The following is a 14,017-nucleotide window of genomic DNA, read 5'->3' on the forward strand; positions in this document are numbered from 1 at the left end:
CCAAATATGCAAGGACATCCTTTGTAAATCTCCTTGCATTTTCACTGTTCTTCTCTCCACTCTCCCATGCTAAGTCCTGTGATGATCATGTTGATTTTCTCCCCTGTTACATTCATCATTACATCTTGGGAAATACTGGTATGCACTACTGTAATTCTGTCCATTCTCCTTGTGCTTCGTCTTGTACCCCTCTCACCTCAGAGGGTCAGAGATTGGGGATATTTTCTTCACTCTTTAGCTCAAATATCAATCTTTACTTTCTAGCAATGCATTCATTGAATTCTTTCTGTAAAGTCTAATGTCTTGAAAATGATTACTGTATTTTCATGGCTTTGCTATTTGGCATTAGGGAAGAACATAGGTCAGTAACTATAACTTAGGTAAAAGAAGATTGCAATTATGCCTCCATATATGTTGTTAATTGGATAAGTTTTACTTCAAGGTCTACCTGCCTGCTTCCTTTTCACTGTTTATTTTTCAATGTAGCCTTTTTCTTCTGGAAAGTATTTATCGGCCTAGTGAAGATCCTACTGTAATTAGTCATTAATTTTATTCCAACATCATTTCACAGATCCTTCTGAGTTTCTTCAGGGTCTGTATAGTAATGCTTCACATTCTTAGATATGTTTTTAACATCGATGCATCCGATGATAAAGACACATTGCTTAAGTAACCATTTTGATGATTGAAAAGAAACGATGCTGCAATCTCACTATATCGCAATTTTCTGGTTTTAAATTCTTTCAGATTAGAATTGATGCTGGAGAACGAACATTCTGTGTACAATTTTATATTTTCCTAATTATTTTTAGTATACTTTTCAATATTGTATAAAGTTAAAACATTACTACTTACTTAGTTTTAGGATTTCTAAAATGGTTAGAATAAAAGTTCTATTCATTCACAATTTTAAGACAATATTGTCCATTATGACCAAGTGAGATATTTTAAACTTTTTATTTGTGGTCCTTAATGGTGGTGCTGGGGAATCAAGTTCTTGGTTCATGTGTCTTAGTCTACTGTGTGCCTCTGAGCCTGATTTGACCTATGGTTTTATTTTCAATCAACTGGAATAAAGCAAAATTTCCCTAGGAAGGAATTAAAACTTGGTTACTTTCTCCACTATCTCTCACACACATAAAAATAATATAATTCTACACTGAAAGAAAATGGTGTTCTTATATTTTATTTATTAGTAGTAACTTTTTATTTTTTGTAGCCCCACTCTTCACTAAGTCTTGCCCATTTGCTATCCCTCCTTCCCATAAAACTTGACTAGATCAACTGGAAACCCATTTCTAGTAATCCTTATCCTTAAAAAGCTCAACCTTAACTAACGTACCCCCTGGAAGCCCTGCTAAAAACTTTCAAAGGCCTGACTGAAACCAGACTCCTTCCTGATAGCCCTCCTCTGCTTTAGGGAAATCCCTTTTCTACTCCACCCCTTCCTGGAATCCCTGCTCTGCACCACCAGAAACCAGGCCACATCAATATCTCCTTCTATGTTCCACCTTGCTGCAATAGAATCCCGCCTACACCAGGCTCCTCCCTCAAATCCCCACCTCATCCACCAGATGAAGTCTGCCCCTAACTATTCTAGTCCCTCATAGTCGCATTGCTCCCATATCCTAGTACTTCCAAACTCCTCCCTTCCCTTTTATACCCCATCCCCAACCAGCCTTCTAACTCCAGCGCCCCCCCACCCGGTTTCATCAGATACTCAGCCTATAACTAGCCTACTTGTAAGAGACGTAATCCCTCAGACACAGACCTGAACCTACCTCTTCCCACAAAGCCCATCATGCTATACCAAAAACCCTTCAGCTCCCTATAACTGCCCTTGAAGCCCTGCCTTGCTTGGCCAGAAGCTTCTCACACAGCCCATTTCCTGCCTTGAAAGTACAAAATGTCATGTCAAAAACGAGCTTTACAATGTCAGTGTGGGGCAGGGGAGGCGGGGAAGGATTGGGTGGGGGAGAGAGGGGGGCTGGGAAGGGAGGTGAAGGGTAAACAAAGGAGGAGGCTGCAATGCTTGGTAAGAAATGTATGCATTATCCTGCCTATGTAATTGTAACCCCTCTGTACAATATGTTCTCAAATAAAATTAAATTAAATTTAAAAAAAGACAGCCCTGCTCCACCACAAGCCTCTCTATCTCCCACATCTACTCTCTCAATGCCCTGCCTTGCTCTCCAGATAATCCTGCCCCCTATTGGCTCCTCCCTCTGTTACACATCTTATTCCACCAGATACACTGCCCAAAATTAACCTACACCATTGTAGCTCTTCCACTCTTTCTCAAAGCCCCTCCTCCAACTAGCCCCATGGCTCCAAACCCTGCCCTGCTCCTGAAAAACCCCACTAGAAAACCCCCACCACACTATGCCATTTCTGGACACCCACATTGCTCCACTGGAAACCACTGCACCAGTTGGCCTCCCTCTGAAAGGCTCACTAGACTCAACTGTAAATCCCAGTCCCTCCATAGTCCCTTTTGGAAGGTTGTTTTGCCCTGCTGGAAATCCTGTCCATAATCCATGTCCTGCCTTACAACACTGAAATACCCATCCAATCTTACTCTTCTTTATGAAGAGGTGACTGGCTACACCAGAAACCCCATCCTACCTAGTCTAGTGCACTGGATCTTATCACTGCTCTCACAAAGCCCTGGTCCTCAATAACGCCTCCATACATTGTGACTACATCCTGCTCTGCTGGAAACCCCACCTCCACCCTAACACACTTTCCCAAAGGCCTGCCATTCTCCATGAGAAACCCCGCCCCTTGCTAACCTATGTCTTCTGAGTACCACCCTGCCCTCTCAAAGCCACACCCTGAAAAGCCACTCCCTCTTAGCTCCGCATTCCTGCTCCAGTATCCCCACTTTCTGTCAACCTCTTGCCTCCATTCCCTGCCCTGCCTTATGGGAAACCTCACCCTACATATCCCACAAGGGCTCACAGTGTTCCACCAAATCCCTCGTCTAAGTAACCTCCTCCTTTGTAGCCTCATTCTTCCTTCTCAAAGTCCCGCCCCAAACAGCCTCCTCCCCAGTGACCCAACCTACTTCCAGTGAAAACCTGTCCACCTGCCAGCGTCCGTCCTAAGTCCCACCTACTCCACAAGAGACCCCTCCCCTAACAAGTCTAGTCCTTCCTTTTCCCTCCCTGATGTCTCAAAGCCCTACACACACTGGCCTTCACCCTCAAAGCCCTGTCCTGTTCCACCATACAGGCTGTACCAATACCAACTCCTCCCTTAAACCAGACAGAGCTCCACCAGAAACCCAATATCACCTCACCCATGAAGGTCTCATCTAGTAATTTTTATAACAAATGTGATTTTGAACATATCTGTGGAAATAAAAGTTCCTGCCTCCAGCTGGGCTCAGTCACAGAGAAGGATTTGTGCCTGTTTTTGATTTTTCAGCTAGTCCTGACAATGCAAAAATTCAAGAACTCAAGCAAATAATATGGACTAGAAGTATGGCAACAGTGGTTGAGCTTCTTGGTGCTATACAACAAAAGTCCTGTCTAGCAAGCAGAGAACTCCTGGATAGAACCCTAGTAATACTCCTCTCTTCCACCAAAAAGCCTAAATAAGTTTGTCCTATTTAAACATCTAATTTCAAGGCCACTGACAGATCAGAGATGGTGACATTTCTTTAAAATCAGGTATTCAAAAGAGACAAAGTTATTTAGGCTTGAAATAATTGAAAAGAAAGGAAAATGCATGTGATTTTTGTTAGCTCCATAATTCTTGAAAACATAAAATGCATATATCCATGTATGTATGTATATACATGTATGTAAATATATGTGCAAGTAGTTCATCTCTTTTCTGTGTAGCAAATGGTACAAATGAATCTGCACAATCACTACTCAAAGGCATGAATATACAAAGAGAAGGAGCAAAGAACTTGCATTCAGAAATCTATGGTTAGACAATAACCCTGAAAATCTTTTACATCAGTTTGCATTTGTCAGTTACTGCAGTACAGGGACAGTAAGGCGACAATGTGATATCAGGCAGAAGAAATAAGAGAAATGAGAGATGAGAGATACAAATGGTACAATATTCTTTCTGATGGGTAAGTAGAATTTCCAATGTGTGTGTGTGTGTGTGTGTGTGTGTGTGTGTGTGTGTATTACATTTTCTTCATTCATTTCTCACTTGAAGGGTATCTGGGCTGATTCAGTAAGCATGATTGTGCTGAAACTTTAACTATATCCTGGTTTGTAAACTTTCAGGTAAATGCCTAGGAGTAGAGTTGATGGAAAATATGGAAATGGGTAGTCAAAAGAGAAGTAAAGGGAGAAAAGATAGAATGAAGAAGAGGAATTGGAGGAACAGTAGAGAGGAATCCAGTAAATTTCCTACAAAATTAAGAAAAGTGAAGAAAGATTTTCATAGAGGTGGGATGGATGAGAATGTTGAAAGGGTTGGCATTGATCAAAGTATACTGTATGCATTAACTGCTTTATTTAATGATAACTCAAAATAATGATTAAAAATCATGTCCCTAAAATGTTATGCAATTAGAGGCAAAGCATGAGAATGTGCACAGATCAACTCTAGGGTCTATAAATATTTTTTCCTTAGGATGAGTTTTATAACAACAGTAATGATGCCTATCATCTGAAGAAAATTTAATGATTTCCAGCTATTTAACATAATCATTTTAGTTGATATGGTTCAAGTGGCATTGGCTACCTCGTGACCAACGCTCTCAGATATTGAATTCAAGACTTGATCTTGAACATAAGTAAAAACAATCAATAAAAGTCAAGCACTTTCCCCGGCAATAGTAGCTCATGCCTTTAATTCTAATTTTAATCAGAAGTCAGAGGTCTGGGGATCTCAGTTCAGTATCAGCTTGGATAGGGAAGTCTGTGCGATTCTGGTCTCCAATTCACTGCCAAAGAAAGCTGGAAGTGGATTCGTGGCTCGTAGCCTACAGAATAAAGCTCAAGAACAGAACCCAAGCCTTGAGTTAAAGCCTTAGAATAGTTCATATATATACACAAATGAAGTAAGTCTCTCAAGTTCTCAACCTTCAATTTCCCTAATCTTAACTCTAATCCTGGTCAAAACCCTAAGAGTTACCGTGCTGATAATAGTAACCCAATCCTAAAATTAATGGAAATTACTCCAGTTTAGATACATCCTTACAGATACCCATTGTCTTTGAAATGATTTGCAATTTGCTCCAAATCCTACAGATTTCCTAACCTGGACTCTGAAATCTATCTTGTTCTCTATTAGGAATCATTAACCTCAAATTCTCATATCATGAAAAATACCATAGTTTCCATTGATCTTAACTTTTACTGAACTCCTGTATATCCAAAAAGAAGCTGTGGGTTTACTTAAAATCTACTCTCCTTCTAAACCCTAATGATATATCTAAACCTTACTAGAAACCTAACTCTAAATTTAACCCTATTGAACCCTGAATAGGAAAATTAGGGAAACTCTGTAGTTTTTGTTAAATTTCGCACTTACTTTACTTGAAAGTGTTAGTAGAAACTCAGTTTTACCTTAAAGCTTACCGTTCCCTAACCCTAAGCCTAAGCGGAATTAGGAAAGTAAACCTAAACCTAGAACTAATGGCCTTTAGAGTCTAAAAGCCACACAAATACATTTGTTTTTATTCATCCTAACTTCAACTCATCTTTCTAAAAATAGTTTGTAGTTTCACTCATTATCTTGTCTTTATTGTAACCCTAACCCTAACTGGAATATTGATGTTAACCCTCACCCAAATCATACTCTAATCGTAATATTATTAGCAGTTTTCTATTCCACATTCATCCTAATTCTAACTCTACTTGTTATTCTAAGATTTACTTTCACTTTGACCCTAAATTTTCCATTTCCCTAATGTTTACAGTAAGCCTAGCTGGAATTAAAAACCTAACTTTCACTTTAATGATAATCCAATTCTAATGTTTAAGAAAAATACTCTAGTTTTTAATCATTCTAATGAATATTCCAGTTTTCACTCTGGAAATGAGTTTCAGTTTGCCCTAATTCACGCAAATTTTCTGACTCTACCTCGAAAGTTATGTTGTTCCCTAACATGAACCATTACATTACTTGTCTTCAAATTCTCTTACCAGGAAAATACTGTAGTTTCCATTGATTCTACCTTTTCCTGAACCACTGTATCTGAAAACAGTTTCAGATTTTCTTACCATCTAGTCCATTACTTAACGCTAACTCTCAACATAAACCTGACTGGAAAACTCTCATTAATCACTACAAGAATGATCACTGAGGAATAAATATAATGATAATGTTCTAGTTACTATTCAGCCTCACATATTTGCTTTTACTTGTTAGTGAACACAATTTTATATTAAAAGCTTTCTTATTCATAACAGTAAATATAATCAGTAAATATAATCAAAAGAAAATACTGACCCTAATCTTAATCCAAATTATATGACAATACTAACACACAAGTACACTAGTTTTCATTCATCCTTCCAAACATAGGTTACAATTTTTCCAATATCTTAGTCATTTTCTAACCCAAAACTTAATTTTTCTTAACTGGAACATTGAGAATAACCATCAGCCTAATTGTAAGTAGATTCTAATATTAAAAGCAATACTTTAGTTTACATTCATTCTAATTCTTATCAGGCTTATATTAAAATTTACCTTCAATTTGACCCTCATTTATTTTCTCCTTCATTCCAAGCCTAACCATGGCTGGAATCCTAACCATAACCTTGACACTAATCATATCCCAATTCTAAAATGTATGAAAAATGCTCGTTTTGTGCAAGCCTAACTGAAATTCCACTGGTAATTCTTGAAATAAATTGCAGGTTTTTGGTAAACCCTACGGATTTTTTCACTCTTAACTTTGAATGTATTTTGTTCCATAACAGGAATCATTATACCCATTGATCTCAAATCCTGATATTAAGAAATACATTGTACGTCCATTATCCCAGCTTTTCTTGAATTCCTGGAATCTGAAAAATAGGTTCACCTTTACTTAATATTTAACATTTCTTTTTTTTTCTTTTTGTCGGTCATGGGGCTTGCACTCTGGGCCAGGGCATGATTCCTGAGTTTTTTAGCTCAAGGTCTGCGTTCAACCAATTGAGCCATAGCACCGCTTTTGTGTTTTATGGTGGTTAATTTCAGATAAAAGTCTCATGGACTTTCCTGCCTGGGCTACTTTTGAGCTGCGGTCCTCAGAAAACAGCTTCCTGAGTGGCTAGGATAATAGGTGCGAGCCACTAGTTTAACCCATTTCTCTATCCTCAACACCGGTTAACCAGAAACCTAATCCAAATCACATTCGGAATTTAACACCAATTGGTTAATGTAAGGAAAATTGTTTAGATTCTATTCAATCGCACATTTTTTTGGCTTCTACTTCTAATTGGAAAACTAAAATTTACCTTAAAGCTTATCCTTCCCTAACCCTAACTGGAACAAAAAAGTATCTCACACTTTAAACCAAATTATATCTGAACGTTTAAAGTAACAGAGACTGGTTTTCAATCATTCTTGCCATTCATTCTTCTTAAAATATGTGGCAGTTTTACACAATGTCTTACATGTTTTTCTCATCCTAACCCCGCTCTAACTGGCACACCTTGCCTAATCCTAAGCCTACATATAACCGAATCATCGTGTTAATAGCAAGCCACTTTTTTCATATTTATCCTAACTCTTGCTCAGCGTGTAGGTCTAAATTTTACTTGCATTTTGAACATAAATTTTTAAATGTTTTTCTATTTCCTGTCAGGTTTTATTTTTTATTATTTTTTAAAAATTTTATTTTGTTGCAAAGATGCTTTAAAGAGGGATTAGTTACATGTATAAGGTAAGGATTACGTTTTTTGTTGAGCATTGTAACCCACTTCTTTCTTGTTCTCCCACTACCCCATCCCTCCCCAATTCCTTTTCTCCTCCCTCCCCTTGGTGTAAACTTCATTTTCAACATAGTGTCTTGTGAGTATCATTGTTGCAATGGGTCATCATTTGATGAACCTAAATTTTCTATTTCTCTAATCCTAATTCTAATTCTGTCTGGGATCCTAACCTTAACCATAATAATAATAATAGCTCAATTCAAAAGTTAACAAAAAGATATTCAGGTTTTTGTTAATCCTATTAATTCGCTGTACATCTTGAATTAACTTGCAGTTTAGCTTAAATCTTCCAATTTAGTTTATATGTGCATATATGAAGATGTAATTTTATGTGAATAACAGAAGATCTTTGGAGGAACAAGTAATGAGAAGGAAATAGAGGGAGTATAATCAAATATGTTAAATATATTATGGAATTGTCACTTCTGACAAATAATATCCATTAACAAAATAACTAAAAATTAATAAAGAACACTGCCTTCTAGTGTTCTTTAAGAGAGCCATGATCTGTCTTCTGAAAAAATAAACTCGTGTTAAACATTTTTTATGCATAATTTATATTTTTGTCCAATTATTTAACTTAATGAATAAAAATTTATCGAATAAGATTCCATGACAAAACAATATAAAACAGTTACTTAGCAATTGTTTCAGAAAAAGTTATTTTCATGAGTTTTAGGAAACGGGATTGCTATTTCCCTACAAAGCAATGAATTAGTTTTACTAATCTATATTTGTAGTAAGTTTAGAGAACTTAATTGGCATGAAAAACAACTAACTCTACATCTTATTTCTTGAATGAGTGATATTTTAAACATTTTCTTTTATTCTAATAAATACTTAGGTTTATATTTCAAAATAAGTGCAATTTTATCTAATTTCAGAACTAGTATTTACCCTGCAATTAAATGTACTAGCATATTCAGGTATTTAAAAGCTAAATTTTTTATGTTTTATATGTAGCTCTACATATTCAGAATGACATGATTTTTTTATTCATAAATGTCTAACCTCAGATTTTTGCTTTATCAGTATAAATTGTCTCATGAGGTTGTAGTGAAAGCTCCAGTAACCAGAGTGGTCAAAACCATTTCCGGAATTCTAAATTTTAAATCAAATCATTTTTAAGCTTTGATAATATCATTTATTGTCTCTTCAGAGCAATTAAGCTAAAACAAATATTACTTTTTAAACATTTCACTCATATTGTAAAGAATATTAACATAGATCAAAAATAGACTATTTCAGACTCACCATATTTGGTGATCTTAGTGGGAAGAATGTAGAGAGTAGAAGTTCCTTATACTCAATAAGTAGTTTTGGTTAAATTAAATCATATATCTGGATTTCCAATTTGGAGGTTAATCAAATGAAAACAGGAAAATAATAAAAAATACTTTGGGATCAACAGAAAAAGGTATTTATGCATGTACCACAGTTGCTTTATTAGTTTGTAGTTGAACACTGGACTTTGATTTATATCTTGGCTGTTGTTGTGAATAATGTGAATAACAATGAACTACAGATATATTTATGAGTTAAACAGAGAGAAATAATCACGCGATTGGTGGGTCAGATGATATTTCAACTTTGGATGTCTTTAGAAAACTGAATACTACTTTCTACAATGAGAACACTAACCTGTATTTTGACCAAGAGTGTAGAAAATTTCCTTTTCTCCATGGTGTCGCCAGCCAACATTATTACCTTTTGAGTTTATTTAAATGGCAGGTTTTTACTGTGTGCAGTACCCAAGACTGGCCTTAGACTCAAATCCTTTTACTCCATCCTCCAATCACTTGGAATTACGAGCCTTTACCACCACACCTGGTCCCTTGGATATTTTTGATGAGAGTTATAATAGTTAAGAAGTAATATCATAACAATTTTGAATTGCATTTCTCTAATGACTTTTGCTCACAAAGCATTAAGCCAGCATAGAAGTTGTATTAAATACAAATTTGTAAATCCACAGGCGATTTTCAGGGCTTTTTGGAAAACATGTCTATTCAGAACTTTTGTCCATTTTAATCAAGTTTCTTATTAATCTGATCTTTAATCTCTCTATAGAAAATCAATAATTAATTCATAGTAGTAGAAAGGAAAAAGATTAAGCAGCTCCAAACATTTTTAAATTTTTATTAACATGATATTTTTTAAATCATTTTCTGTTAACGCTTGAGACTATATAACTCAATGTAGTTAGACCTTTTACAAGGCTATATATATTTTATTTATTTTTCTTTGATTGTTCTTTCTAAAGGCTACATGGCTAATTTCACTTGGTTTCTTTCAGTCTCATGTTCTTCAGATTTCAAACTGAAGAATAAATGGAAGGAAGCAAACAAAAAATATAGTTCCCCTCATCTGACGATGCCTCTACAAGAATGAGGAAAGTGTTCATCCTTCTAAGGACCTATGATAGACTATCAAAAAGACATTTTATTCTTCTAGGTCTTCCTTATCTTTGCGATGTAACTTAAATGATGTAAAACACAACATACTGCTCAGATACTTCCATGTTTTATCAGTTTTGCACATTTTCATATGGATTTCACCTCAGTCTACAACATTCCCTCATCGTTCTGTCCCTGATATTTTTACACTATCATGACATAAGATAACCAGTTTGATTTACAGCATAAGAAGTTATACACCTGGCTTCCTTGGACACAGAGCATGGTCAGTAGATATTACTTCTGGTTGCTCACACTACATGTAATGGTTTCTGTACTACTTTTCACATTCTTTTTAGTATTTTAAAAAGAATGGTGGCTAAACTCAAAGATCATTCATAGGTTTATGTTAAGTGTTTCACAAGTATTATTCTCTTAATTCTTAAGATAACATTTGCTATAATGCTAATGTTATTACCATTGTAGTGTTGGGAAAAATTGTAGTTAAAGACAGTAAGTGCATGGCCCAAAGACACACACAGTGAAGAAGGAAATGAGTCAAAGTTTCCAAAAGTCTTTCAGCAATACCAAAAAGGTGGGTAAAATCTCTCCATTCTTTATACTCTCAATTCAATATTCATATTGCCCAAGAAATAAGAGCGTAGCAAATATTGCCCATGGTGATTGTTTTCTGTCACATTTTGTCTTCAACACAGACTGCGTTGGTGACATTGGGATATCATGCACAGAGCTGAGCTTATAAATTGATGTCCGAAGACAGCCAAATTTCTTCTGTCCCACAGTTCCAGTTTCTTTTTTAAAAAGTACTAAAACTTTTAAATATCATCACTTTCTATCTTTTAACAATCCCCAAACAAATTAAATTATCATAAAATCACTCCAAAAGGCTTTCAAATTAGGAGATGATAAAACAGGCTCCCTTGAAGTAAATTTTCTTTTATTTTAAAAATTATTCTAAAAGCCTTGTTCTGGCTGGTCACACCTATAATCCTATCTACTCTGAATATTTGCTCAGGAGACTGAGATCTGTGGATAACACTTGGGCACCAATCAGGGCCAAAAAAAACACGTCATGAAATTATTTTTCAAGAAGTTTAATGAATTAGCAAAAAGCCAGGAATTGAAATGTAGCTTATATTGTAGCTAGATAGTAAAAGCCTAGCAAGACCTTGAAGACCTGATTTTAAACTCTCAGCACGCCAATATACATGCATGGCGTGTGTTTGCACGCACGCATGTGTTTGATTGTGCGGTGCCGCACTCACTCACACACACACACACACACACACACACATTTATTCAAATTACCTTCATATCAGTGTTCTGCATTAATTTCTTTGTTAACGATATTATATGGGTAAAATAGAGGAAATAAACTCTTCCATCTCAGAGCATTTTATATGTTTTTTATTGTAATAATACTGTGCAGAGGGGCCACATTTACATGAACAAGGAAACTAGTATATTTCCTAACAATCATTGTTAACTCCTCCTTTGTATTTCCCCTACCATCCCTTCCCTCCCACCTCCACAAGTACACTCCCCTCACCCTTCCTTCCTACACCTAAATTGTAAAGTTCATTTTTCAACATAGTGTCTTGTGCATCTCATTGTTACAATGGGTCAACCTGTATCCCTATTTGAGCATTTTTTCCCTTCCCCTCCCCAAATTAGAGAAGCATACATACACGATGTAAGTGCACCAACTTCAAATACAGAGAAAACAGGGGTTATAGCATGGGGAGAAACATACAAAGAAACAAAAAAAATGACATCGCACATTATAAGTACGTTAGAAACAATAGCAAGAAACAAAAAAAACCACTTGTGTCCCTACCTTGGCGTTCACTTTCTTTAACATCATCTTATCTGGATATATGCACATATCTTTTGAACTTTTCTGCTTATCCAAGACATATATTCGTTATTGAAAATAAGGGAAATCATGGGACCTGTATTTATTTGGACTTGGCTTACTTTACACAATAATTTTTTTCCAAGACTTTCCATTTCCTATCAAATTGGGAGATGTCATTCTTTCTGATGGAGACATAGAATTCCATTGTGTATATATACCAAATTTTCTTGATCCATTCATCTAATGGGGCATCTGGGTTGATTCCATATCTTAGCTATCGTAAATAATGTTGCAATAACCATAGTTGTGCTGGTAGTTTTAGTATGGTCTTGATTATGATCATTTGGGTAAATCCCCAGAAGTGGGATTACTGTGTCATAGAGGAGTTTATGTGGAGTCTTTTGAGGAAACTCCATACTACTTTCCAAAGTAGTTGAACAAGTTTACACTCCCACCAAGAATGCAGTACGGTTCCCTTGTGGCCACATACCTTTCAGCATCTGTTGTAAAAAATATGGAACGCTCCACAAATTTTCATGTCATCCTTGCGCCTGGGGTGTGCTAATCTTCTCTGTATTGTTCCAATGTTAGTGTATGTGATGCTAAATTGAGCATAAAACATTTTTTATATAAAGTATAATTTTCATTGATTTTATTAAACTAGACAATTCAACAAAATTAAGTTCAAAAGAATTGTTGTGAAATTTTAGAATCATGTATTTCTTACATAAGCACACATTTAAGAATAAAATCAAGATAGACATACCAAAAACAAAATAATTCTGGATATTTATTGTTCAAGAGATGTGTATGAGGAGGAATTCAATTATTCTATACAAGGCACCTGTCAAAATGAACATTGCAGAAAGTGTTAAGGTTTGTTAAAAGTTTTAATGTTTTAAATATGCTTACTTTGGGGATTTTGCTTATATATGCCAAAAAAAGGACTATTTGGCAAGTATAAAACTTTTCTATAAAGTATTTAAGATTTATGGTAGCCGACATTAAGCATTAAGTATGTACATTTCAGAGTTTATGGAAACTTTATTAATGAGGAGTTGCAAAGTCTTTGTGTAAGGAAGCAGAGTGAAGAGTTAAGACTTTAACTACACAGTTTCTGTTAAAACTTTAGGGATTCCTTACTTTATTTGTTAGCAAGGAATAAATGATGATATAAGCCATAATGTACACATGTATGTTACTATTCACACACATACATATACACATGTATACATGCACACATGGAGAAAGACACATAATTACAGCCAACATAAGTTTCACCATTTGTTGAATATGCCTAAACGGAATACTTGGAACAATATGTGTTGAAGATGTATTTGTCTCTAAGAGTTCTTTTACCACTCCTCTTATCTCTTAAAACTGGTAGTTTTAGAGAGATTTGACTTACAAAATGCTGTACAAGTGATAGCAAGTCAATTGGGTATAAGTCATATGGTGTCTCCCTTCTTCTCACGGAATTCTTAGTCTTGTAGACACCAACCAACAACCAAAGTAGCAAGAGAATACCCTGGTAAAGAGTAAAGTTATAAGGATTTAAATGGCATCATTACTTGAGCTCTTTTTCCAACAGCCAGCATGAATTCCTAGGCAGATGAGTGAATCCTCAGAAAACTGGGCTCTACATCTACATTTAACTAACCTATGTGAAAATTCCTATGAGAGAAATGCTGACTGAGGTCTTGCTGATTTCCTGGCCAAGAAAATAAGAAAAAAAAAGAAAGTATTTTTAATGTTTTAAAGTTTGAGAGTAATTTGTAACCTGTCAATAAATGTGTAGAACACAATTATACCAACTGACAAAAAAATGATGCCATTTCATT

General features: G+C 35.6%; 1 non-coding gene across 1 annotated transcript; it reads right to left on the bottom strand.

Moving 5' to 3' along the window:
- Window positions 1–12,684: 12,684 nt before the first annotated feature.
- On the bottom strand, window positions 12,685–12,791 carry LOC122127504. The gene has a single exon (XR_006151179.1). It is a non-coding gene; the product is annotated as a U6 spliceosomal RNA (small nuclear RNA).
- Window positions 12,792–14,017: the final 1,226 nt, after the last annotated feature.

Source organism: Dipodomys spectabilis, unplaced genomic scaffold (genome assembly GCF_019054845.1).
Source record: "Dipodomys spectabilis isolate Male_0828 unplaced genomic scaffold, ASM1905484v1 ptg000301l, whole genome shotgun sequence".
In the NCBI taxonomy this organism is placed as follows: Eukaryota; Metazoa; Chordata; class Mammalia; order Rodentia; family Heteromyidae; genus Dipodomys; species Dipodomys spectabilis.